At 41.5% G+C, this 26,408-nt stretch overlaps 2 long non-coding RNA genes across 5 annotated transcripts in view; one reads left to right on the top strand and one right to left on the bottom strand.

Annotated features, from left to right (window-relative positions):
* The first annotated feature begins 377 nt into the window (after positions 1–377).
* LOC108640964 overlaps positions 378–26,408 on the top strand; it is a 64,929-nt gene continuing 38,898 nt past the window's right edge. For 2 of the 3 annotated variants that reach the window (XR_003915579.1, XR_003915578.1), the window contains exons 1-5: positions 378–557; positions 6,048–6,208; positions 6,917–7,033; positions 7,361–7,432; positions 25,513–25,607. This is a non-coding gene — a long non-coding RNA (uncharacterized LOC108640964). The remainder of the gene's footprint in view (positions 558–6,047; positions 6,209–6,916; positions 7,034–7,360; positions 7,433–25,512; positions 25,608–26,408) is intronic. The other variant, XR_003915580.1, reaches the window with a different exon arrangement.
* On the bottom strand, positions 9,378–12,982 carry LOC108640965. Of its 2 annotated transcripts, XR_001921640.1 has the most exons (4): positions 12,879–12,982; positions 11,372–11,483; positions 10,878–11,015; positions 9,378–9,507 (listed from the first exon to the last, which is right to left on the bottom strand). It is a non-coding gene; the product is annotated as an uncharacterized LOC108640965 (long non-coding RNA). The 2 variants fall into 2 exon arrangements; XR_001921641.1 differs by lacking the exon at positions 10,878–11,015.

Here is a 26,408-nt window from a genome sequence, read left to right as displayed (position 1 = left end):
AAATCCCTGCAGTAGAAGGAACAGGAATTAATAAATTACAGCAGCAAAGATTCAAAGAAGGCATTAAAAAAAGGGGGGGGGGGAAACCCCAACAACTGTCCAAGTCAGGGATAGCAATGCACTGGAAAAGAGTGCTTGGGTGAATATGAAATCTGTGATGATGTTAAAGAGCCAGTGAGTGAAATATGTCTCAGGAAGGACATGGAGATGGTTGTTCCTACTTCAGATGTTCTTTCAATGTCCCTATCTGATTTCTTCTTCAAAGATCTTTTATGTCCTGAGGAGGAACACTTTGCCTTGATACTTGAGGATTAAATTTGTTCCTTTACTGCTCAAAATAGAATTGCTACTCTCTGTTCATACCAAAACTGTCTGCCTAGCATGTAGTGAAAGTAGCCAGGACTGCATTCAAGGTTTTCACCTTTCAGTTCCCTGTTTGCCTCTGACAAATACATGGAAGCTGACTTTTCCTCTACCCCATTGCAGCCAGCACTGCAGCTTGTGTATGGAAGAGAGAGATGCTGTTCCTTTGCAGGAGATGCTGAGGCTGTGCACAGGTAGGGCCATACTGAATATCCAGTCATGCAAGTGAAACCACTTCGGGTAGTTGTTTTGAGTGTGGATTCCTAATTAGTATTTGCAATGGTCCTTCAAATAACACTTAGACTTGCATGCATTGCTCATATTTGGATTTTATGTCAAGTAAAATCTTCCCGTAGCTGGAGTTTATGTCTAAATTTTCTTTGTCTTCGGGGTATTAAGCTGTCAGAGAATTGCTGTAAATTAAAACCAAACCTGGATGCAAAATGTAGCTCATATTTAGGCAATGTCAGATAGGTTTTCTGAGGCTAGATCTGTTAAAAACTACAAAGTGATCTGTCATTTCTGTTTAGAAGTTCAGAAGGAAGCAGACAGTTTGGATCAGGCAACAGTCTGCAGTGATGTGTCCAAAACAAGAGCTTTTGTTCCAAAGGGGGCTGATGCAGGCCACCAAATATGCCAAGAATGCGGGGCCGTTTGTGGTGCTGCACAGATACCATCACCGGAAAGCTAAGCACCCAAATTCCTGCTGAAATAACACTGCAGGGAAGATGAAGGCAACCGAAATAAGGGAAATCCAAAGCAGAAGGTTGCCACTGCCTACGTGTACACTAATGTTCACTAGAAAATGATCTCTGTTTTTCTTTGAAATCCGTAATTTTCAGACCCCTCCCTCGAACCAGCACGTTGGCTCGGGCAATTAGCTGTGAAACCTTTCAGGGTCGAAAGGTCAGAGTTAGTTACAAGAAGGGGGTTGAGAATTTTTGAATCAGCTAGTGTGATTTCAGTGAGAAATCTATGAGGGCTTTACATCAGGAAATGTTTTTCCAGTTGCCATAATTTCCAAAATCAAACATAGCCATGTATGTGAAAGCTCTGTGTGTAAATATGTATGAATTGGAGGAGTTGTTGCATTCAATGGCTTGTGAAAAGGCTCTACCAATTGCTCTGAGCAATTTTCATACCCATGTCAGTGGTATTTTTGTAATGCCATGACAATTAACAGTGAAGATTGCATTCATGCTTTTAAAGTCAAGTGGGGTTTATTTCTTGTTGTTAGGTACGAAAATACTGGTTGACATAAACAAAACAAGCAGTGTTCTTAGGGAAAAAGTTAATTTTTCTGGAAAATTGTATGGAAATGTATTCAATACTTTGGGAATTGAAAGAAGTTAAGAGCAATGTTGTTTAAATTTTACAACTTCATTGTAACACTTAAACTGTCAGGACATTGTAGTGCTTGAAGCTTTAGGTAGACATAGATTGGAATCCACTCCAATAGCTTATCTACCTTGAAAATGATTTAAATAAACCAAGTTTCTAACATGACACCTCATTAATTGTAGCTAAAGTAGCTAAAGAATTACAAACCCTCAAACCCACAGAGCACCAAATCTGCCAAATGGCACATCTGAACTCTGACACTTGGCAGTTTTGGAATTAGCTCCTTTGAGCACCCATTAGGGCTCATCTTCAGTAAAACAAATATTTTGCAGAAGCAAGTTTACCTTTTACCCCAGGACTGGGGTGCAGTGAGGAGCTGCTTTGCAGGACCGTGGCTCGAAGAGGTTGGTCTGTGTCAGAATCCCCATGTGATGTGCAGTGTGCTCTAGGGGAGGTATTTTTCATCACCCATAGGGGTGAGCTAAAGTAAATCTGCTTGCTGTGGGTAACTCTTAAGAGCTCACAAGCCCAGCTAAGCACATCTGGAGAGCAGGCGCTCATAGCCATTAAACACCATGGGCTTGGCTGGTTACAAGCTCTCCTCCTGCTGCAGAGAGGCTGGAGGGGCCCTTGGCCTGACTGGAACTGGCATTTCTGATGCTGGAAATTGGAGCATTAGAAGTCTGGGTGCCTGGAGGTTACCTGAATGGGTGTCACAGACAAAATGGCTTGGAAAGTACTGATTAATATGTAAAACCAGGCTGCTACTGCAGGAGCGTGGGCTGACACCAGTGGTGAAATGGGAAGCAAAGCAGATTAAGCTCCCTCTGATCTTCCCTCTGGAAAGATCAGTTGGTGAAGGCAATGATTTGGATTCCAACCTGCCTATTAACCCATCTAGAGGAGTTACTGCAGAGAATTTCCCCAGCTGATGTTTTGATGAAGTAGTTAAGTGGTATAAAATCACAAATTCAACACAACTGGTATTTTACTGTTTTTACAGTAAATTTTACAATTTTTCAATTATACTTCTTTTCATTAATCTCATAATACAGATTAACAGATTTTTCTGCCTTTTTACTAGGAAAATGTGTGGTGATACTAAGCAAAAAATTTAGGGAAAAGGGACAATTTATTTTCAGTGTCTTTATCATCTGTCAGTGACAAGATGGATAGTCACATCTTCTCTGTCTTTGCAGAATGGAGTCTGTGTTTTAATGGATGGATCTAATCAGAGCTAAAAGGAAATTTCACAATATATTTTTTGTAGAGAACACTCCCAATGCTAATGAGCAGCCGAATCTGTCTCGGGGAAACAGTTTGTTACTAAAAATAAATTGCAGCCTAACTGTAACTAAAATCAGATTGCAGAAACCAAGCCACTCTGATTCCTGATTTCTGCTGCAGAAGGAGATGAATCTATTACAAACAGCTCTAATTATTATATATTTTAAAATGTGCCAACTGAGCCCTGTTTCGAAATTAATCCACTGGTGAGCTTCTATCAAATATGCTTAGAACATTCTCCAGAGATTTTCTTCAGACTCTGCAAAGCCAGTGAGGAACCAGTTCATAGTTATGAGGCCAAAAGGAAAAACAGTGCACACGAGCTATTTATAGAATATGAAGCAAAACAGTGTGATAAAGGGCAAACGAAAGCTTTCAACAAGAGGCTTTTCGTTCCCAGCCACGTGGTCTTTACATGCAATTTCTTTTTTACTATGCAATTTAGCAGGGAAATTAAATCACTTGACAGCAGCCTTTTTCTGGTTAGAAAAGAACCTTTCAGTGCTTCTTTCCCGTTTATAATACGCTCACTTGTGGCTGTTGCTGTTCAAGAGGGTTTGTTTGCAGAAGTTTCTGCAGGGGCTGGTAATTTTCTGGCAGGTGGAAGCAGAAGTAGTGACCAGAGGTTGCCCTGGGAAGCTTTTGGTTTCAGCATGGAAAACCACTCTGCTGCCAGCACAACATGCAGAGTTCTTACTCATGAGCCCCCGATGTTTGGGACAACAGGACAAGGATTCATCTCATCTGAAACTTTAGCAGTTAAAGGCAGTGGCAGAAGCAAGTAAAGGGAAATCCAACCTTTCCAATTCCTTTTGTGTCCCATCACCCACTGTATATAAATGTCCTTGTTGCCTGTTCCTGCCCTTTTGTTCTCAATGCAAAGAGCAAAGGATGTTTCTTTCCTGGGAGTTTGTCAACCACCTCATTCAGGTATATTTTGAATATATTTCTTTCAGTGCTAATTAGTCCAAGTCAAGTATCTGTGCTCCATCTCCAGGGGCTGCCTTTGAGCAATTCTAAGCTTGAAAAAACCCAACTTGATCTGGATGCCAATTTGTGGCTTAGCCCAACATCGTATTCAACTCTTTCAGAAATGTAGGAGTTGCCAATTTTTTGACACTGACTTAAATTAGATATTTTACTGCTTAAGTGTGATGTCTCCAAGAAGGGGACTGGTGCAGAAGAGAAATTGCATGAACTGTGTCCCAGAGGTCCAGGCAGATAAAAATAAGTGGCTTGTCAGATAGATTTCTTTTTGTTATCTTTCCTTTTTCTTTGTGTCCGTGATAAAGTTTGAGAGAGGCTAAAGAAACTGGATAGTTTATCTCCCAAATATAGAGGATGATGCTGTCATTTCAGAATATTTTTACAGACAAGGTGATTTATGGCAACAACCTCTTTTCCTTGGACATTAGCAGCACGTTTGCAGGTTTGCAGTGTGTGTGCTACCTGAGCTTCTCACCACTTGGGTAGATCAGACTGTCACCCAAACTCTCATGTCTCATCTGGGCCAGATTCCTCCTTAGTCCTGGGAGCTCATGTGTTTGCTTGAAAATATTAATGCTTCACAGACTCATTCTGCATTGTGACAAGTGAGAGAGTGGATAAAATATCCAGGCTTTGTGGGAGCTAAGCACTGCAGTTGGGAAGCTGGGTAGCAAGGATCAATGAATGTGATACCTCTCTCTGTAGTCCCATATGTCAGTCTCTCAGACAATTTCACAGATTTGCTAATGGGAACAAGGCTTTTCAGTGAAGCTACTTCAGGGCCCTTACAGAGATCTGAATGTACTCCAGAACCTTGATGAGTGATAAGCAGAAACACTGAAAGACAAGTTTCCACTGCTGCTTCTCAGACACATGAACTCCTTCATAGTCAGGAGTCATTCTGAGTTTAAAGAAATCAATGCTGGCTTCCTCCCAGGATGCAAGTTCTTTTAAGAACTCTGTTTTATACGTCTGTGTGTATGTGTATATATACATGTATAATGTTGTTTTCAAATACCCAGTGGAAATCTAATAGAGTTGCAGGAATGGAGGAGAACTAAGTCTATATCCAGCACATAACCCAAACACTGCTGCTGAGTCGATCCCCAAGAGGAAGGCAGGGCAGTAATGCAAAACCAGAGTTGAGAGGTTGGGGGCTGCTCAGTCCAGTTGAACAGCTAGAAAAATCTTCTCTGCTCCTCTAGTGTTCTTGCTGGACACTAAAACTGGTCTAAAAATAAAACCTAGCAAAACTGGAAGAAAAAAAGAAATTGGAAAGAGTGGAGGAAAAAGGAGTTATTTTCAGCAATGTATTCTGTGCAAGTTTAACTTTACTGGGCAAAAATTAAAATGGCAATTTTGAGCCACGATGGCTCATTGCAGTTGTTCAGATACATGGTGTTCCCATTTCCCTTCACACCTTGAGCTTCCTGGTCAGAGTGACAGTGTCTCTGGTGGGACGTGTCCTGCCCATCCCACAGCTGCACGGTGGTGAAGCAGAGGAGCTGCTTTCCTGGGTGAGTGCAAGGTGTGCCCTGCTCTGCTGTGAGAGGGGAAGGTGTTCCCACTGTGTCACACCCTGTGCAAAAGCAGCAGGGCCCCGACACCCCCGTTGCAAGAGGTGGTGGCAGGAGTGCGGGGTGTCACTGATATTTTTTCACATGTAGTTACTTGTGCAGGAACACAGTACAGCTCTCCTCCTGTCAGACTGTGACCAGAGCCACAGTCAGTAGATTATAGATGAGAAACCAAAACAAACCCCACATGCAAGTTCCTTTAACAATGAGCTGGAGCGAGGGTGAGTCCGAGAGAAGGACCTTAAAGCTGCAGTGTTGGAGCACAAGTGGACACAAATCTGCCTCACTGCATTGCCTGTCTTCAGCCTGAGGCTCAGCTCTTGCTAGTGAGAAACAGGCTGATCCCATTCATTACTGTCACCTTCAAATATAAACCTGCTGGAACAGAGAGCTCTTCTCAAAGCCATCTTGTACTCCCACTATGTGCTAACCAACAAGACTGTGCTTGTAAGAGCACACCATAAAGTGTGCTCTTTTTTTTTCTTTTTCAAGATGATCAAGAGGGACAAGAGACACAGGAGACTGGCTTAAGGGTATTCAGATCACAAAGCTTTTTGATGAAGAGAACATGCAGCTGGCTGTTCCAGAAAAATAAACACCACTTGTAAATATCTAGCCCTCTTGCCATCTCTGAAGAATTTCTGCCAGCTGATGTGAGTATCTGAGGAAGAGTTTGGAAAGCTGTCGCCCACAGGCTGCCACCTTTGTGTGTTGGCAGGGTGAAACGGAGCAGCCTGCAGAATCCAGGGCAGATGAGGATAAGCAGAAGGGACTGTCCTGCTCCTGGTTCTGCTGGATCATGTGTTGTGAGCCAGGCATACTGCTGAAGTACATGCAGGAACTGTGTGCACTGGCACACGATTTACACTGAAGACTTAAAGGATGAGCCTTAATGAGCACAGACCTGTTTTAAGGGGTTGCTGAAATGATCTCTTAAAATATGGGACTACATCACATGTTCTTGTATGCTCTCAGCTGTCTAAAACTGGCTTTTGTCCTGACACTCCAGATGCAGGGTAGTCCTTTGGCACAGACTGGGATCCTCCAGCATAGCTGAGGGGGCCTGAGTACCAGGCGGAGCAGGGGTTTGGCTGGAAGGGCACTCAGTGCACAGATATTTAGATGAGCTTTCAGCCCTAGGAACTCTGCACATGCTGTGAAGTAAAGCAGTGCTTACTCAGAGAGACTTTTCTGGCACAAAGGCAGCACTGGAGATCTTGCAGACTGCAAGATCTCCCGTGTTTTGAAGCAAGCATTGATTTGTGAAGTATTATGTAAAGTGATAGGTCTCCTTCCTGAAGAGTGGCTGAGGCTTCAGAACAAAGCATTGTGCCTTTTATGTATTTCTCTTTCCTTTGCAGTTACAGTTTGCCTCTACATTATGAAGACTACTGTGAGAAGAGTTTTAGTTTTGCTGTGAGAATTCATCTACTTCTGCCCCTCTTTCCTCATCTGAAGTCAGTGAAGTGACGGTTCAGGTAGTTATCTGGGTGTGCTCACTCAATTTCAAATCTAAAAGTTTCCAAAATATGCCAGGATTGCTGGCTTTGGACTCCAGCCCACAGACTCGTGTGATTTTGATACAACATGTCTGATTCCCTGTATTGTTGCCTTCTTTTTCAGTGTTTCACTTACACTGCAAAAAGATTAAATTAACTTTATCACAAGTCATTCATGAGCACACATGCAGGCCCGTATGTACATAGAAGCAGGGAGAAAGGAAATGCACTGTGATACTTAGAGTGCTTAATATCTATATATCTGCATAACAAAATCCAGCTTATTCTGTTTCCATTTTTACACAGACTTGTCCGATTACTTAATCCAAAACTGCATCCTACTCTCAGCTAGTGCCGAGGTGATCCAGCAGGCAAGAGGTGAGCTGAGTTGTGTTTGGTCAGTCCCCAGGCAAGTTATTCTTTCCTTTTTTTCTCCCCCCTGCTCTGTGGTTTGCTTGCTGTTCTTTCTTGGTTTTTTGCTTGCTTTCTTTTTTTCTGGTTTTTGGGGTTGTTTTTTTCGGTCATAATTTTACATATGGGCTTCTTGGGTCAGGAGGTTCTTTACCTGCATGTTTACATTGCATCTAGTCATGTTGGGCTGTGATCCTAAATTTGGGTCTCTGTGCTACTGGAATATAAATAATAATGTGATGTTGCTTTGGTATGCAGTCAGGTTGGAATCACTGAGACTCCACTCTGCTTGTGGGCACTACTCATTGCAAGACTGTTTTCTTAATTTTTGCCTGAAAGTGACACTGTGTACAGCACAAATAACCCCCAGCACAGCAAAATAATGAACAGCAACAGCATAACAAAAACTTTCAGCTGTGCCAAATGGTGAAAGCATTTTCTTGCAAGAGTGAAAATGTGCTGTAAGCACTTCTTGGTTTGTTAGAAATCTTGGGATGTGTAAATATAACTGATCCCATCTAGGTTGTCATAAAGGGAGTTTATTGGTGAGCCCAAGGTTAGAAACCCCCCTAAGGCTCAAAGGAAAAGGGAAACAGGTGCTTTCCCAGAGCCTTGGAAGCTATGCTACAATTAGTTTCTTCCTTTCCTTTGGGCTTAATAAAGTGCTAAAGTTGGTATGTTATAGCCACGGTAACATTTATAATAAGAAAATATGCAAATACAGCAGCAACATAATTTTTCCAGGCTGCTTAGCAAGCAAATGGTTGTGTACAGAATAGCCTTCAATCCTATGAGCATCTTTCTGTCAGAGGCAGCTCCTGGTATTTATGACAGCAATAAAACCACTAATTATTATTGGACAAAAAAATTTTCAGACATTTTACTTTCAAATCTTTCAGTATGTAACAAAAGGTTTGGGATTTCAGAAATTCGGTCCCTGAGGATAAACAAATAAAGTTGTAAAGAGCACACCTTGCTAATATGATCGTTCCTTATTAGCACATTAGTTTTCAAATAAACAACTCGCTAATGTCTCTAATAAGCAATTACTCTATGATGAAAACTGCAAACGGAGCCTACTGGTGGGTAACAGATAACAGTAAAATCTGTCAATAAAACAAATATTGTTCTGCCTGAACAGCTCTCTTCCTTACTCCAAGAGAAGAACAGAGCTGCCTGGGTATTTTTATAGGCTGCTGTTTGACAGCCAGGCATGTTACAACACTGCTCCTCTGACACTTTGCTCTGATGTTATGTGGAGGCTTTACTCTTTACAGTGTTAGTGTTACAGCAAAATAAGGCAGAGATCTTTGCTTAGTTGGAAGTTCCCTACTCTGAGTACTTGACTCAAACAAAACCATAGTAGGGTAAATGTTTGCCCAGGAATAGGGCAAGAATTTGCCAGATTATTAGTTTTCTTTCTTTCATAAAATGAAAGTCATAATTAAAAATGTGGAGTCCATCCTATCTCTAAAACATGCAAATGAATGGAAATAGCATTTCAGCACTCTTTTCTTCATGCTATTCTAAAACATAAAAAATATTTACAGTAGCGAAAAGGTGTTAAATATATGCAACAATCTCACTTTCCCAAACATTGAAAAGTGTGGAAAAAAAAGTCATAATTTTCCAAGCATAGTTGACAAACTATTCTCAAAACATTTGCAGCTTAATTTTTATACTTTCCTAGGTGCTTTCCCATTGATTAGAAAGTTCTGTTGTGCTTGCTTTGGTCGCTGTACTTCTGCACTCATTTTTCTAAAATAATTTTGCACATGTTCTCTTAGTTTTCAAGAAATAAGGGTATGGAATATGAGAGAGCCACAGAGAGCCACAAATCCCCAAGCCTGGTGCTTTCCAAATTCCATGGCAAGTTTTATTTTATATATAGCTTTGTAGAAAAGGGATCATTTGAAGGAAAATCTTGAGCCATTCTTATCTTTGTTCCATGCTGGACTGACATCATGGTATGGAAATGCAAGGAATGTACAGTAAAGCCTGGTGTGGGAAGAAGATCTTGGCAGAGGGATGATTAATGGTGTCTGAAAGAGGGAAAACAGTTATGTAAGAAATACAGCCCATGAGGTTCAAACTGAAGAAACCATCACAGGTGCAGACTGTAAACAGGCCCCAGAGGGAAGAATATTGGTCTTTTAAAGGTGGACTCTGTAAACAAACAGATGAGGCGTAGGAAATATCTTTCCATATAAATTTTTATGGTACAAATCAGTACATGGAGCACATAAGCACCATAAGTGTTTATAAACTCAAAGAACATCCATATTGCAGTAAAGCAGCACAAATTGTACCATGGTGTAAATTTATATAGCATGAGGCAGATGTGTGGTCTGATGGCTCAGTTTGTTTTTTTGACTTTAGCAAATGACATGATTTCTGTGTCTCTGGTTTTGTTTTGTTCCATTTAGCTGCTCTCAGCTACATAATTGTTCTTTTAGCTTGTAAATATTATGGTCAACCTCCAGCAAAGTTTAGATGAGGCCAATCAAATGTAAACAAGTGTGTCTGCACCAATGATGTGAGTAAGCAAAGTCATCTCTTGGGATGTTTCCTCCCCCTTTTCCTAACTCCCCTGGGACTGCAAGAGCTTTGCCAAGCCTGTGGTGGTACTGCACAGCCTGGGGTTCAGTTTAACAGCCTGTCTGGGATTTATTTTTTTTTTGGTTTTTTGGGGGTATTTGGTGTAGGATTTATCCAGTGAAATGAGAATAATGGACCAGAATCACTTCTGGGGAGTGTCCTCACGTCTGTCCATGCTTCTGTCCCTGCTCTAGAGATTGTTGTCTGCAAAGTCAGCACAAGTTAATGCAGGTGTAAGGTGCAGTGTGGAGGAGACTGGAAGGGTGAGGATGAGCAGGGATTCCTGATGTTGCAGTGCTGTGGTGTTTCAGCAATGCCCTGAGATGGTGTCAGCCCCTCTGAATGCAGTTTTCCAGCAGGGCTCAGCCTATCCTGCACTGCCCTGCACTGCAGCAGGGAACAGGACCAGCAGCACAGATGTGGCTTGGTGGCACTGTCACAGCTGTTACCGTGTAAGGGCCACAAGGGCTCTTTTGCTACAGTCAGCAACCCACTGCTTGAAAGCCTTTGCATTGAAAATATATACATGGCATACTTTTTAATCCTTTTACACGATCTTTGGGTTAAAGGGGTTTCACTGCACGTTGCTCTACTGTTTCAGCCCAAATCCAGCCAACCAGTTCACTGTCACTGTAGAGCCCCCAACCTGTAGGACATACTGTCAACACAGTAAATGAATCCCATGGGCTTTCTGCTGTGAACACAGGCAGGCAGGTGGGTTTCCCCTCATGGAAGTGCTTTCCCTTGCTTTGGAGCCTCTCGCTGTTGTGCAGTGGACACAGGCCCTGCCCATTCCCCTGCATCCAATCTTTACCTGTTTCCAGCCTTGCCTTCCCACCCCAGCTTTGTGTTTTCCAAGTGCCCAAATCCTGTTGTAGCTTCTTGCAGCTGTAGCAGTTCAACACTAGTGGCAGCCTTATGTTCCACACCTCGTGCTCTCATAGGCAGTGAACTGTTGGGTCATGATTTTTGATTAGATATGAATTAACCTTTAAGGAAAAAACTCACCAAAGTAATCACTGCAATGCTCCTGATCTCCTGGGAACGGAGCCTGGGAGGTGTCTGACATTTTGCATTATTATCTATGGGAGAGGAAGGAGCTGGGCTGTTTTTTCCCACAAGAAATGTATCTATTTTTGAGAGCAAAGTACTTTCTTTGCCATGGGACCCAAAACAGTTTTCATTCACTGACTCACGGTCTCTGGAGGCTTTTTCCCTGAGCTTAGGAGGCAAGTGCTTAGTGATTTGCAGCTGGAAAAGTGACAGCCCAATTAGCAAAAACTGTTAATTTAAAGGTAAAGATGTTACCTGTTTGCAGCTATCTTAGCTTTGAAGAACTGAACTTTCTCCATCAGCCCCGTTCCTCTGTTTTCACACAGAGTTGCTGTAGATTTGATCATTACAGCTATTGGGTGAGAATCTGAAAGCAGTGTATCAACAGCATATGATTTATTCTGTGGTTCTTGCACAGAAAGCCAAAATATGATTTCATGCTTTCCTGTTTCTCTTTTTGTCTTCTTATGGTATAAAAATCATTCATTAGCTATTTGCTATTAAATTTGTCCAATAGGCTATTTGCTTAATTATGGATGAATACTTATTGATGAATCTTTCTTCCCAAGAGACAATCTCTCCAAGACTCAGGCAGAAACTACAGGAAATGTACTTGGACAATGTTCAAGTTTTATTTCTTCTTGTGGCACATGGCAGAGCCAGTGTGGGTCACCTTGGCAGCTTATGGCCTCAGATTGATCCATAGGATGCTTCCATGTGCTTTGCCTTCTATTTTTTGAAATATGAGGAATGTCTATAGTCAGTATTCATTCCAAACAGCTGAAAACTCTCTCTTGCATCTCTGGAGGGTCTGATGGTTGGATCCCTGTCTGCCTTGTCCACATGGTAGGACAGGACTTGGAGGCAAACGTACTCTGGGAGCTGCCAGTGTCCACACAGCCTGGGAAGTTTTGGCAGGTGGGACCAGACATCTAAGCATGCTTTTCTGTTTCATTCATAGGTTGCATGGGGATTGTTTAACCTTTAGACAAAGCCTTTCCAAATAAAATGTTTTACCAAAGGAACAAAATATTAAGGAACGGGGTATAACAATATTTAGAATTCCTCCACATTGCAAAATCTGTGCAATAAACTTTGGAAGAGTCACTACCAAATGTGCTCAGTAACATTTCTTAATATTTGGAGTTGTTCTTAAATCTATATACCTAATCAGCTCTTTAAACTATGCTCCAGGCATAGTGGAGTGGAAAGAAATATTAAAAAAATGCCTGAAGGAATGAAGTCTCATGCTATTTATGGTAAATGCTCTGCTTTCCTCTTGTTGAGGGGTTTCATTAGTTTGAATTAATGCGGCTTAAAAATTACTGACAGTAAAGGAGATTCCAAAATGGCACATGGAATATTTTTACTGTTAATATATAATAAAGAGGTAACCATCATTTATCCCAAAGTCAAAATGCAACTTCAGATTTCTTATTTAGAAGATGATATCTTAATTGAGCTCCACCTGGGAGATGACTGGGTAAAGTTCGTGTGATGTTTTTGCTTAAAGTGTGTCTGTCAGGTGCAGTTGGTTGTTATGGAAAACATAGCAAAGAATTTCAGTGCAGTGAAACCATTTTTCCTGCCTGTTCACCAAAGCCCAAGTTTTCTGCTGTCTTTCTAGAGTTTGGTGTGACTGAGGCTGCGTGCCACAGTATGGCAGAGGGTCCATGAGCTTATGTATCTCTAGGCACATGCGCAAGCAGAGCTGCAGGATAACACACTGGAGTGGGACCCTGGCTGTCATGTTGTAGCCTACCTTGTCAAACAACTGAGAGCTCCTTGCACCACATTTTTGACACTGGTGGGCAGGGTGTGGGCATACAATGGACTGAAAGTGGGGACGGAACTGGCACTCAGTACCTTGTGTCTTTAGTGAAGGATCCCAGTCTGTTTGTGAGGTAACAGCTACTGTATGCAAAGGACCTGCTGCAGCTGATTATGTGTTTTATCCTCCTTTTGAATCAGACTCATGTGCAGAATCTTTGCTCAAAATCCTTCTTACTGATGTTTCATGGTTTCTGATTTCCATTATTTGACAATTACTAAAAGGAAATCTTGTAACTGATGCAGCATTAAGAGCAGATCTGAGAATAATCAGTAGTTTCAGCAACTACTTTCTATTCTTTCTGCTTTTGTGGCTTATTATAAAAGTGTCAATCTCTCACTGCTATCTAACAAACAAACTTCTGCCCTGGATCCATTTCCTCTTGGGCAGTTTGCCAGGAATAACAAATTTAACTTCAGCTCTCAGTTTAAGAAGTTTCACTTCACTGAGTAGAGTTCAAGTACAGTCTATTACCCTGACTAAGTGATAGAGGAGTCCTTTGATGTTTGCTTCTTGAGTGGTTTATACAAGCCAGAGTTTCCTGTAGGAAAAAGAACTGCAGCTGAAGGAAATACCTGATTGATCAGGTAACCTCTTCCTCTCACTCCCACTTGAGAGCGTCTGAGTGCCCAATGACAGAATTATGCAAACATATAAAGAGAGACTCAGTACAGGCTCCACCAGCAGAAGTCACATACAGTTTGATGATGTTGCTCAGTTTATCAGGTGAGAGGGGCTAATCCTACTCCTCAGACCTTCCTGTCCCCCACTGCTTTCCCTGCATCAGCTCTGGTGGACCACCACGGCTTGCTCAACCTGCTTAGCCTGTAAGACTTCATGGCTGAAGTTTTCTGCCATGCCCATGAACTGAACTGGATAATTAGTAGGGTTCCTGCCATGAAAGGGACTGGGCTGCACAGGTGGCACCTGGATGGGAGGCTCAGGGGAGAGGGGAATAATGTTACATAGGAACAGAAGTCCTGCATCTGCACTGCCAGCCAGCAGGTCAGCCTGGCTGTGTCACTGAGCCATGCACTTGGGGGTCCTCCAGAGCCCTCTCACCTTCAGCTGGGTCTCACTCCGAACTCTTCTGGAAGATACTGGTTTCTCTTGTGATCACCATGGGCTGTGTTCACTTTATCACATAAAATAAACAGTGCTGTGTTTTGTTTCTCCATAAGAAGGCAGAGTGATGCTTCCCTCCCAGTGATTCTGACCTGGAATTTTGAGGAAGAAGCAGAAGTTAACTAGAGTATATAGAGGAAAAATAGGGAGTGTGCCTTGAATTCAAGGTGATCAGAGCATAGGGATCAGCTAAGGACCTGGAAGAAAGGGAAGAGGTACCCGCAAACCTTGCCTTATTGGAGTTGTTTGAGGATCCCCACTGTTCTGTGGTCAGTGGTTGTGAACTGCTGTGCTTGATCTCCGAACTTGAGTATTTAAAAACCCCCTTTCTAGTTAGCTTGTCACTCACAGATAGTTGTGTGTTTTTTTTTTCTGGGCCAATGTATGTTCATGACAATTTTGCCTCTCCCTGATCTTTGTAAGTGTGGCCACAATGTGTGTGGGGAGTGTAGCATTGCTTTCCTGTCCATGCTGGAGCACCTGGGCACAGAACTGACTTGCAGAACTCTCTCCTCTAACCAAGGGGACAGCAGAGAAGTTTGTGAACAGCCCTGCAGTGTCATGAGTAGCTGTGCTAATTACTGACAGGAGAGGTCTTAGCTCCTGGCCTTGCAATTCTGCTCCTTTCCTTGAGTTGGATATGTTGGGTGCCTGTCAGATGACTATTGAGCTGATTCAACTTACCCAAAAGAAAACCATGCCCATGTAACATTGTCACCGTTGGCTGGAAAGAGAGCATGAGGAGATTTGGAGGAAAACAGCCTTTATTTTGCAATTAGATGTTGCAATACCTGTGGATATTGCATGCTCCACAGTGTTGCAAGAGAGTCCCTTGAGCAGAACTCATTGAATTTGGTTTATAAAAGCTCCTCTTAAGTATGGGTATTGAAAGTTGTGAAATTACCCATTATTCAGTACATACAAAGTAACAAGACATTTCCTAAACTATTTTATTACAACTTATTTTGAGTTGTGAAGTGGCTTTTCCTTCAGCTATATCCATGCCCAAACTCTGAAATAATTTTAATCCAGAACATGCTGACTCTCCTGAGCTCCTTTATTGTATAGATAAACACTTTTATAACATCTAATTACCTGTAGAAATGCACATGTTCCAGACCTCAGCATTTACTTGCTTTGCAGCCTGATGTAATAGGCAGTTTCAAAGATTTAAACTCCTCCCCCACAGAACTTCTGAAATTTTTTGCAGGTAGCCCCAGCAGTATGTCCTGTGTCATGGACACTGACATTTTCCAATCAGCAATGTTATTTTTAAACTGTGCCATGTCATCAGCTGGTCACGTATCTTATTGCTTCACAGACCCCGTGCCCTGCTTGCGCCTGCAGGCAAACCTAGCACAGGCCAGGGGGAAGGTGCTTCCTCCTTTTTGGTCTGCCCCTTCCCCTTTTGCATCCCAGAGGTCTGTTTCTAGCTGGGAATAGAGGCTGATATTGAGAGGCTGATATATGTGGCAGTGCCTCCTTGAATGTGGGCTTGGCTGGCTTCTCTGAATCTCTCCTGTAGCCCACGGTGCTTCTTCCCCCAGTGAGACTTCCAGCTCTAAAAGTGCTGTCAGTTTTCTTGGGAATTATTTCCAAAGGAGTTATAATTTTCCTCCTGAACACTCAAAATGTGCTTTCTTTGAAACCCCCCCTGCATTACACCTCATGTGGGCTGCAGAGGCCTTTTTTTTGCACTTTGACACTCTTCCTGCCTTCCCGTAGAAATGCTGCTCATCAACTAGTTCAACATTTTTGCCTTTTCTTGTCCTAGAGCTCAATGCTACTCCTTTCTCAGTCTGAGGATGGGTAAAGGATGGTCCCTCACTAAATGGAAACATATTTTTCCCCTCAAGAGATTTGCTTTTATCCAAGTTGTTTCTTGAAGAAAGAAAAAAAATGCCAGAAAGAGAGATGTGAGCTGAAGCAATTTGTTTGTCTGACTGCAGGCTCACCCTTACATCAAAGTACAGTGGAGTTGTGTGGTCAGATTGTCAGGTGTGCGTCCTGAGTGTGAGGAAATGAAGCTTACAATGACTGCAAATGGATAAGCTTTTAGAAGAGCTGAATTGGCCAAGTCTCAGTCACGTTTCTCTTGGTTCCACTCATTAAAAGGCATGTTCTTACTTTCTCATGAACTCTCTTCTGGATGAAATGTTAGAACGAATTCCATTATGCTCATCCCGTGCAGGTAATAAATATTGCAGGACTCCTCTGGAAAAAGTAAGTGATAAAATTCTGGTATCTTTGCCAAGATTCTCATTTTTGCATTCAATGAAACACATTCCAGTGTGGTGGAAAACAGAGTTTCTTGTTTGTAGAAAATTTTATTGTTGCTGGTTTTTAATTTGGTTTGGAACCTCAATTTTTAGGTTCATCAGCTTTGAAGCTGGAAAATCAAGACTGGGTTCAGATTCTGACCTGGGGAAGGTTTGGAACAAAGTATTTCAAATAAACAGCATTTTCTTTGGATAAATTCTGATGATTTAAAATGCCTAATACTTCATACTACTGGTCAATTGGATTTGTTGTGCAGAAGAAGCAAACTTTGTCCTAGCTGCCCAGAAACTTTGTATTTTCCCTGGGTGTGCTCAGGGAGACACCTCAGCATTCCCTCTGGAAAGCCACCTCTGCACAGGCTGTGGTATCTCCCCTTGCAACTGTGAGGCTGGAAGTGCAGCCGTTGTAGCTGCCTGCAGCTCTGATGGTAAACATAAAACATAAAATACACTGATTATTTGCACTGAGAAACAAAGCAGCCCTATGGCAATAGGACTCCTAACTGCCAGCATTTCTTGCCTGCCAATTTACTTCCATAGTAGCTGGGATAAGGCCTTAGGGAGACAAAACATGACAAGAAACATGGCAAAATACGAAGCCCCTTTTCTTTAGTAGCAACTGCTCTCTTCCCACAGCTGGCAGTGGGGGGGAAAACCTGAAGAGACCCTGAAGCTCCTTTGTACCCAGTGTGTAGCTTTGTGATTGATTTCTTCTGCCAGCAAAGGACACCTAAGAAATTCCTGCTCCAGCAGATTGTTCCTGTCTCACAGTGTTGAGCTGGCACGTCACAGAGCCAGGGCACACTCTGGCCCACACGCAGGTGTGTCCGTGTCCTTGGCATGGAGACCATGGCATAGTCATGAGCAAAAAGGCACACTCACAAGCACACTTTGGGCAGCCAACGTAGCCCAAGGACACGTGTCCTTCCCACCTTGTTGGACAAGTAGTCTCGTCCTTTGTTTTTGTAGGCGATTTCAGTCAGAATGCTGAAGGGCTGGATGTTTTTCTTTACTGAGAGGAAAGAAGACTGTGACATAATCACTTGATTAAAAAAGCCCCATATGCAAGGAAGGGCAGAGGAAAGAGAAGCACAGCCTTGACATCTCCCCACCAAGGATGAAAGAGGAAAATGATAGGTCCTTTTTAGGAAAGCTTTGCTAATTCCTTAGGAGTCGCTCCCACTCAGCTGGAGGGCGTTGTGTTGTTTTTTCCCAACATGAGAAGAAGCCAAAGCATCTACCACAGAAATTTTAGGGCTCACAAACCTGTGTCCATTGAGTTCAGCTTTGGGAACTTCATGTTTGTTGTGCCAGAGGCTCAGTGTGCCTCTCTCTGTGTGTGCTACTGGTAAAGGCATTAATTGCAAATTGGTTTTGAGGCTTTTTGGCTTTTACTTTTGTGGAAAAACACCCCTCCTAAAACTTTGGAGAAAGGGAAAATGGAATGCCACAGACATTTTTACATCATTATTAAACTATTCTGATGAGAGAGGATCCTGAAAGTTCTCTGATGATTTGAAACATTTTCATTTCTTTGGAAAAGTTTTTGCAGAAGTAGATTCTATGTTTTTGGCTGGCATTTCCCAGCAGCTGTTGCCAGCTTTCCTACAGGTCTGGTAGAAAGTGCATAGACTCTGGTGTGCTGTGAGACTGTGTGTTCCTGTACGTGTGTTTGCTCTGTGACAGTCCCCAGTCCTCATTTCAGATTTTAAAAGTGCACAAAGATGAAGGCTGGAGCATCCCACTGCACAAGTGCAAATGGAGACTGCCTTTGTCTGACCCCCTAAGGCCCACCGTCTTTGCTAGTAAAGATTCACTGTGCAACTCCCCATTAAAAGTGGCAGTTGGAGGCCAGGAAAAAATCAGTTATCCAGTGTTTGAAATATCCGTTTAGCTGCTGGGAGCCATCATTTGATCTTAAGCAGGATACTTAGATGTGTTCATTTTTAAGTGTCAGGTAGTTCAATGACTTCACTCAGTATTTGCATTTTATGGGGGTACAAGTAACCTGAAGAACGAAAGGAAAGTTTGCTATTTCCTGTAAACATTTTTATATAAAAGTGTCACATGAAAGGCTGTTGGATGAAAAAATTATTGTATTGTGGAGTGCCTGGAAAAAATCACTTAGGCATTATTTTAATCCTTGGCAGTAACTATTCCAATGTATACTGTTTGTTTAAGAAATCTAGAACACCGTTCCTGAAATTACTTTCTTACGACTCCGGGTACAGAGCCAAGTACAGGGAATCTGTGTATGGGTGAGTAGATAGAGGCTGTCCCCTGTGGGACAGTAAGACCATTTAAGGATGCACAGTGATTTTAACCATTTTACCTGGAATTTAATTCAGACCACGTTGGCTTAGCAGTGGCATAAGCCTGTAACCAAAGCAAGAAAGCCTAAAGGTCAACAGTCATGAGCTGATTTTCCTTATACCCCAACAATATGCACTGACAGTGAGTTCTCTCTCTTCATCTTCCCAGGCTCCTTAGATTGGTTGAAAGGTGTTAAACATGCCACTCTTTCAGGGCTTTCATCTTTATGGCAACTGTTATGCTGCTGTCCTGGTGCAATTATGGTTATGCCTGGGATAAAACAAAGAAGAGCAGGGAAGGAAAGAACCTGGAAAAACCTGAGGACACCCACATGAGACAAGTGGAAAACACATCTTGTGGGGATGAGGTGTAAATCAAAGATGTTAGAAATATTCAACAGCAAATTTTGTCCTTTCAAGTGGCAAAAGTATTTTGGTGCTTAATTTTATGTTTAGTCTTGTACCCCACTACAGAAATAAAAGTTTAAAGAGAGATCTCCTGCCTGACAACAGAAACAGATTGAGAATTTTGAGCCTTGATATGTCCCTAGTGGAAAACAAGTGCCAGCAAGAAACAAAACCATCCCTTTAATAGAGAAATTGGTGGCACAGGTCACCCTCTACTTTGACAAGTCCTTTTCTCTTGTGTCATTTGTTGGTTTGGCTGTTATCTGTAGAAATGATCAAGGAGACTGATATGTCATTGCAGAGCAGGAGAGAGGTTGCACATGAAGCATGTCTTCTGTGCTGTCTTTAATTTAACCTTCCCTGCTGCTTTTCCAGGCTGGTGGCCTTTCTACACAGAATTAGCTGCAGGCAGTGCCTTCAGAGAAGCCAGGTTAGCATGACAGCTTGGCTAGAGCCAAAGTCTTGAAAGATTGCAGAACTGAAAAGAATAATGAGAACAATGAGAACACTGATGGAGGAAGAATTTTTGATAGTGGTAGATGGAAAACAGTCACATGCAAATAGAGGAAGGCAATCATAAAAATGTCAGTAAAATTCAAGTGGAGGAGGACACAGTCTTTCAATGTTTAAAAGGACCTTCTTTATACATGTGACAGTTCTGGATGCGTGAGCTGGTCTCATGCAGTTATATACTTTTCCCAGGAAACTTTTAAGCTATTTTAATGTCACATATCTATTTTTGTGGTGCTTAGGCAGCCTGTTAATGATGGTATCAAGGAAATATGAAGTGGCTGACAAAATGGCCAAACATCATACTACATTGTGTTTGTCAGGACATAACCTGTCCAGGTCTGTTTTTAATTCAAGAATATTTAGTTACCAGTTGCTATAGTGAAGACACACAGATTTGAGGAGGAATCAGCCTCTTTCCTACCTCCTAATGCAATTGTTCCCAAGGGAAGAGGGAGAAAATACAGAGAGCCCCTTATTTCAAATATCCCTCTTCTGGGGCAGTCTTCTCCAAGAATTTTAAAGTCATCTCATTTATCTCTATAACCCCAGTTTCACCTTTTTCTTGAATCCTTATTGAATAATGATGGCTAATTCTTATTTATCATTTTTAATTTGTAGCTCTTTAAGTGCCTTACAATGAATGTCAGTATGGCTCTTCTTATCTTACAGTAGGAAAGGTGGTGCTCAAAGATGCAAAATAATCTTGACAACCCTGTGTTCCTATTCATTCTGGGCCCTTTGGTCCACCTGAATGGAAGTTTCTTCTAGGAAATGTTTAGGGGCTGTTTGTCCATTGTATCAGAGGAGTTGGGGAAAAAGCTCCCTCACCCCTTCTCTCCTGCTCATCAGAAGCAGCCACCTGATACTTTGCAAATTGTGGTCTCTTTGGAGGCAGCTCAGGTTACATGTTGTCCTCATAAATTTTCTTATAAAAGTGACACTGACAAAGGTGAAAATGTTTAAGAGGTGAATTGGCCCCCAAGGGATACTTCCTCTGCTGTACTTTCCTTAAATGCTGTAAGTGGAATGCTGTGGGACACTTATTTTATGTATGGGAGAAGTTATATGGCTTGAAGTTGTATGCTACTGAATTGTCTGGGTTAAGTAGCATCCAGCAATTTAAAGCCTTCTCTTTGCTCTCTGCATATTTCCAGCATTTAAAGTTTCTTTCTTTTGTTCTTCTTTTGGGGGGTGGGGATGTGTGTTCTTCTTTTATTTTTTGTGGGTTTGCTTGCTTTCCTGGTGTGTCCCTGAGCCTTCAGGAGAGATAAGAAGCTTCCTTCCTGATGCAGGAGTATCATGTCCTGCTGGCTGTGGCCCACCACACTCGGTCCCTTTGCCCACTGTGTTCAGGGCTTGGCCAAGGTGAGGCTGTGACATTCCCTTGTCAATCCCTTACCTGAGAAAGTAAAGGAGGAACCACTAGTCCCAGCCCTAGAAAAAGCCACAGAGGTTTCAGGCCAGGTTATTTATTTTTCTGGTGTTGCATTTTGTGCTGTGCCATTCAGGACAGAGGCAAAGTCATAGAGGCAGGAGGGTGAAAGCAGTTCTACCCTTTTTCCTGTCACAGCAACTTGTCAGGGAATCTCTAATAGCTATTTTTATTCTCGCATCGGTTGAGTCAAATCCATTCGTTTCAAAATTACTGCCCTGACATTTGAACCTTTCAGGCAGACTGCTAGTGGCAGCACCTTATTTTTCTGTTGGAAAAGGATTAAAAAAAATCGTTGACATGTAATTAAAGGAGCCAGATAGAATGACATCCATTATTGAATAATGAGCTATAAATCCTTTGTTACAAATCACTTTAACGTAGCAATGGTATGGGAGGATTCAGAGAGGATGATGACTTGTTTAGCTTCAGTACTGATCTTGTACATAGACAAAAGCTCATGAGAGTTGTTCCGTTAAAGACACACCTTTACAGAGCAGACAAAATCTTGGACCAAAATGGCAAAATGGAGCAGGCAGGAGTGAGCCTCTGTATCAGTAAGACCCCAAACACATCATGTGAAAACAGAAAATATCCTTAAAAATCCCCTATTTCTGTTTGCTTGCAGTGCAGTGAGCCCTGTGCAGGCACTGCCCATGTGGCTCCCCAGGCCCAGGAAATCCTTGCAGCCCAGGTGCCGGGCAGGGTCCGTGTGGGAGGTGAGCATGGAGTGATACTCTGCATGTCCTCCCTGCTGCACTTGTGCTGGTCTTACAGTGCCAAGTACCTAACCCAGGGATATGTAGGATCTGTGACCCATGTGCTGCACCTAATCACACTAGTGGAAGGAGAGGGATAAGGAGATTAAACCTTACTTGGCCTTTTTAAACTTGCTGAGTCTCCGTCTGGATGTCTGTGTACAATTTTTTTAAGAGTCAGGACTGTAGAGTTCTGGACAGGTGAACTCCATCTTACATCTACTTTTCTGAAGTATCCATCTACAAATGTGTTTTCTGTCTGTATAACTGTTGTCTCTCAGAATTCAAAATATTACTAATACATAGCTTCTAATTGAGTACTAAGCTATAATTAATAGTTCTTTTTAATTAAAAGGAAGCTTCAATGACCTAAGATGTCAGAATATTGAAAGTAATTAATTGTAAATTAGAAGCCACTTGTTAGGTTTAACAAAACAAAATTAAAATTGAGAAAATGGTTTTATGCTGTAAGGGGTAAGCTTTACATGGGGTAAATAGTTGTAATTATAATCTGAATTATCTTTTTATCAGTGCTAAAATATAAAATTTCTCTATTGCATGAAACCTAGATAAGTTTTGGAGGCATTTTGTATAATACTATGGGGTTCAGCAGAGATAGGTAGGGGTTGAGACTGACATGGGATAGAAACAAATGTAGGTTAGCTGAAATTCTAGGGCAGCTCAGAGATGTTTTAACAAAGTGTGATTCTACAATGTTTTTAAGAAGAGAGGAAAAACAAATAAACGTTTTTCTTTTCTAGTAATACAGTCTGCAAAGATTTTGACATCTGTCTTTAGTGGTAACTGAAAGCTGAAGGATTTGGGAAAACTGAACTGTCTGTGTGGGTAGAATCAGAGGAATGTTCTTTAATGCCACATCCCAGGATTTGAGCTGGTTTCTGTGCAAGATGCATAAGACACAATCTTTTTTATGCTGTATGTAAAAAAAGACTGGACCTCTGGTAAAATGATCGTGATGTTCCAAAAGTTCAAAGATTTGCTCCATTTAGACCCCCTGCAATTGAGAAAACTTTTGAAATTTTTCTCTCTTACCTCTGGACAAATCCCCTTGCATCCCCCTTAATACAGGCCTGGCCCATGCTCTCTTGCTTTGACTCATTCCTGATCTGAATTAGCTCCCACTTAAGCTCCTGTATTGCTTGAAGAATCTCTGTCTGTCTGGTCTGACAGGTTGCTGCTGCCACATATCAGGCATTCTCAGGGACTCTCCTCAGGATTAGAAAGGTACAAAACCTATCCAGTGCCTCTGCCTGTGAGGAAGCCCATCAGCAAGCAAGACTTGGAGACAATTTGGTTAAACATTACTGAGTCTGCTGAGACACAACCGTGTGTTTCACAGAACATCAGCACAGGGATCCCCCCACGCCTTTGGTAAAGAAGTGGCTGGGTGATTTTACAGTGATATACATCCAGGTGGACCTGTCTCTGGAAAATGTAATTTGATTTATGCTGTTGAGAAAAGCCAGTTTCCAAGACAGTTTTATCAGTGTATTCGTAATTCTATGGTAAGTGTAACCCCTGACATAATCTACCTACTCTCCTTCTTAGATCTTATTCTTACAGGTACATTGGAGACCAAGACATCAGAGCCTAACTCAACAAACTAGGACAGAGCACAATGCAGTGAGCTAGTGTCACAGAATATTTGAGCATCCCACATGTCCTGGGGACAGATCAGTACAAAGCTGGTTAGAGAAGCTGTTATGTGCCTCAGCTATTGCAGTATGTGTCAACTCATGCAAGAGGCAAAGGAAAGCAGCTAAAATGTAAAAGAATTAGTTAACTTGTAGAAACGATTTCTGGAAGAGTCAAATAGTAAGAACTTTTACTACAGTCTTGCTTTAATACTTGACCTTTAATTAAAAATGCACCTTCTTTTACACATCTTTTTTTATATAGGCATGTAGTTTCCAACTGAAATATTTTTATATTTGATGCCACCTCTTAATGGGAATAGGTTTTCTTCTATAATGAGAGCCAGATAAAAATGTCTAAAATAATGCCTTTATTAGTGCTTCATCACTTAAAACAATGACCAGTAGCTTCATGCACTTCATGCAATTGCATATGATGTGCCTTTGCTAGTACTGCAAATATCTTGGGTAGTGTAGATAAAGAAATGTGTCACCAAGGAAGTACATTAGTCAGTTGGGTTGCGTTCTGACATTAAGCTGTTTCAGTTTAATTTTGTTATCTGGTCAGTTGTAGTATTCTGATGGGACTGGAGAAGATATGGTAACAGGAAGAGGGTGATATGAGAAAACCTCATGTGCTATGTTAGATTGAGTGGGTCAAACGCATGGCGTTGTTTATAGATAAAGAAGTCTGTTCCTGTTGGTTAGCAGTTACTTTTATTATGGAGCAGAGGAAAAGATAGTTCTACTTCATCCCTGTTTCAATCCAGTAGAAGTCCATTCCTCATCTAAGCTTTAGTGATTGTTTATTCAATGTGACATGATGTCTTTGGGAAGAGTGACATAAAAGAGAGGAAATGACGTTTGGAGGGGAAAATGCCACTTGACCTCATGGGTTTGTCCTCCCTTAAGTTTTTCTTAAACCCCCACTTTTCTGTTTTGTCACTAGATCCTTTAATCCCTTCTCTCTCCATAAAAGTGCCAAGATGTCTCCAAGCCACTTAGACTGCAGTGCTTGTTTCCATGTTCTTACTTGGCAACTAATTCCATGAGTTCATTATTCTGACCCTGAGTGAAATAGTTTGAATTTCCGGTATACACAATTATTTTGGGTTATGACTTCTGACTTTTGAACCCCTCACCAGAATGCACCATTTAAATCTCTTCATCAGCTCTGAGTGCTGTCACTGGGTCAGCTCAGTGTCAATATTCCTCTAGCAGCACTATGCTAGTCGGAATTTCTTCCTACGTCTTCTCTTGGAACAACTGCAGCAAAATCTGGAATCTTCTGTTCAGAAGGCATGATCCTTTCACTATTATTCATGTTCTCCAGGAGTCATGGGACTGTTTACAGCATTTGAGACAGTGAGGTGCTGTATGAAAAGTGAGCTGGACTCAGTAACTAGTAGTCCTTGTTGTGTATTTCATGCTCTCTGCAACTGTGCTGGGCTGCTGTGCTGGTCTCATCTGCAGCAATACTAGTAAGCAGCACAAGCAATTTTAGTACATGATCTGAGTGCAAAAAGAGGTATAACCTCGGAAAGCTGATCTGTTGATGTTCCTCTGTGTTGTAAAAATATTCTATATGCATTTTGTTTTCAGTTTTTAAAACATCTCCAATTTAAAAAAAAATAATTAAAATATAGCAGATATTAAATACCTAGTCACTGCACATTGATATAGATCATCTAATTTATCTTATTCTTTTTTTCACATATTCTGCTCTGTAGCTGTAGGAAGTAATATGATATTAAAGAGTGATTTTCCTTCCAGTTGCTTCATCCATTTATTGTATTGATATTGTCAAGTACTCCTGTAAAATAAACTCACACACAGCCCAGACCCGCTTAATTCAGCCAAATGCTGATCTGCCAGTATATATCTTTAGTGAAGCCTGATTTGGTGGAAAGGAGTTCAATTGAGGGTGCAAAATGGACCTACGGATGGATTCCCAGATGGAACTCTTTTGAAGTCTGTGTAAAAGCTGATAATAATCTCCTAAAATGCACTCTAAGCCAAAAAAGAGCTGAAAAGGACTTACACCACTGAAGTGGTATTTACTATTTTTTATTTCCTTCCTTAGCTTACTATCAGCCATGGGAATTTACAAGCTTTCCAACAAGACTGAAGAAGTCCAGGAAACCACAATGACAGATCCACTTGAAACAACCATTTCATGTGAGTGAGTTGAGAAAATACAAAATATTTTTTATCAGTGTCTGAAGATGTCTGTTGGAAACATCACTAGTACTACAAAGTTCAGTGCAATAAAAGGAGTGTTTCTCTTGCACAGCTGGCAGACATTTGTTGGCATCAGTATTTTTTTATGTGAAGGCCACTGTAAGCAATCCAGTTCTCCCAGAAATGAGTCTAAGATTACAAATTTTGGGCACATTCTTCAAGAGATTTGTTTTTCTCTTTAAACATTAATTCATAAACAAGATAATCTGCTAAGAAAAATCTCAATGTCTTTGTGAGTTTTTTTGACTATGCAAAAGTCAATAAACATGTAAAAAGTTGACAGTGTGAACAACATAAAGTGTTGATCAGTATAAGAAAAAACCCTCTTGTTCTGAATTTGTTTGGCTTGAAAATTCTTTCTTCTATTTTGGCCAGAAATAAGAGGTAGTATGAGGAAGGAAGTCTTTTTAGAAGTATGTAGGTAGCCATCAGCCAGAACCAGAAAGTTCAGAGGCACACAAAAAATGAATAGGGATAAAAAAAGGTAAGAAATTCCTTGCAGACCTCGAATAGAATAGAATAGAATAGAATAGAATAGAATAGAATAGAATAGAACAGAACAGAATATGCTGAGTTGGAAGGGATCCATGAGAATCATTAAGTCCAACACCTGGCCCTGCAGAGATCCCCTGAGAATCACACTATGTGCCTGAGAGCATTGTCCAAACACTTTTTGAACCCAGACAGGCTTGGTGCTGTGCCCACTTCCCTGGGGAGCCTGTTCAGTGCCCAACCACC

Source organism: Manacus vitellinus, unplaced genomic scaffold (genome assembly GCF_001715985.3).
Source record: "Manacus vitellinus isolate BGI_N305 unplaced genomic scaffold, ASM171598v3 scaffold_137_pilon, whole genome shotgun sequence".
Taxonomy (NCBI): domain Eukaryota; kingdom Metazoa; phylum Chordata; class Aves; order Passeriformes; family Pipridae; genus Manacus; species Manacus vitellinus.
Note: the sequence above shows the minus strand (reverse complement) of the source record. Positions and strands in the feature narration are given on the sequence as shown.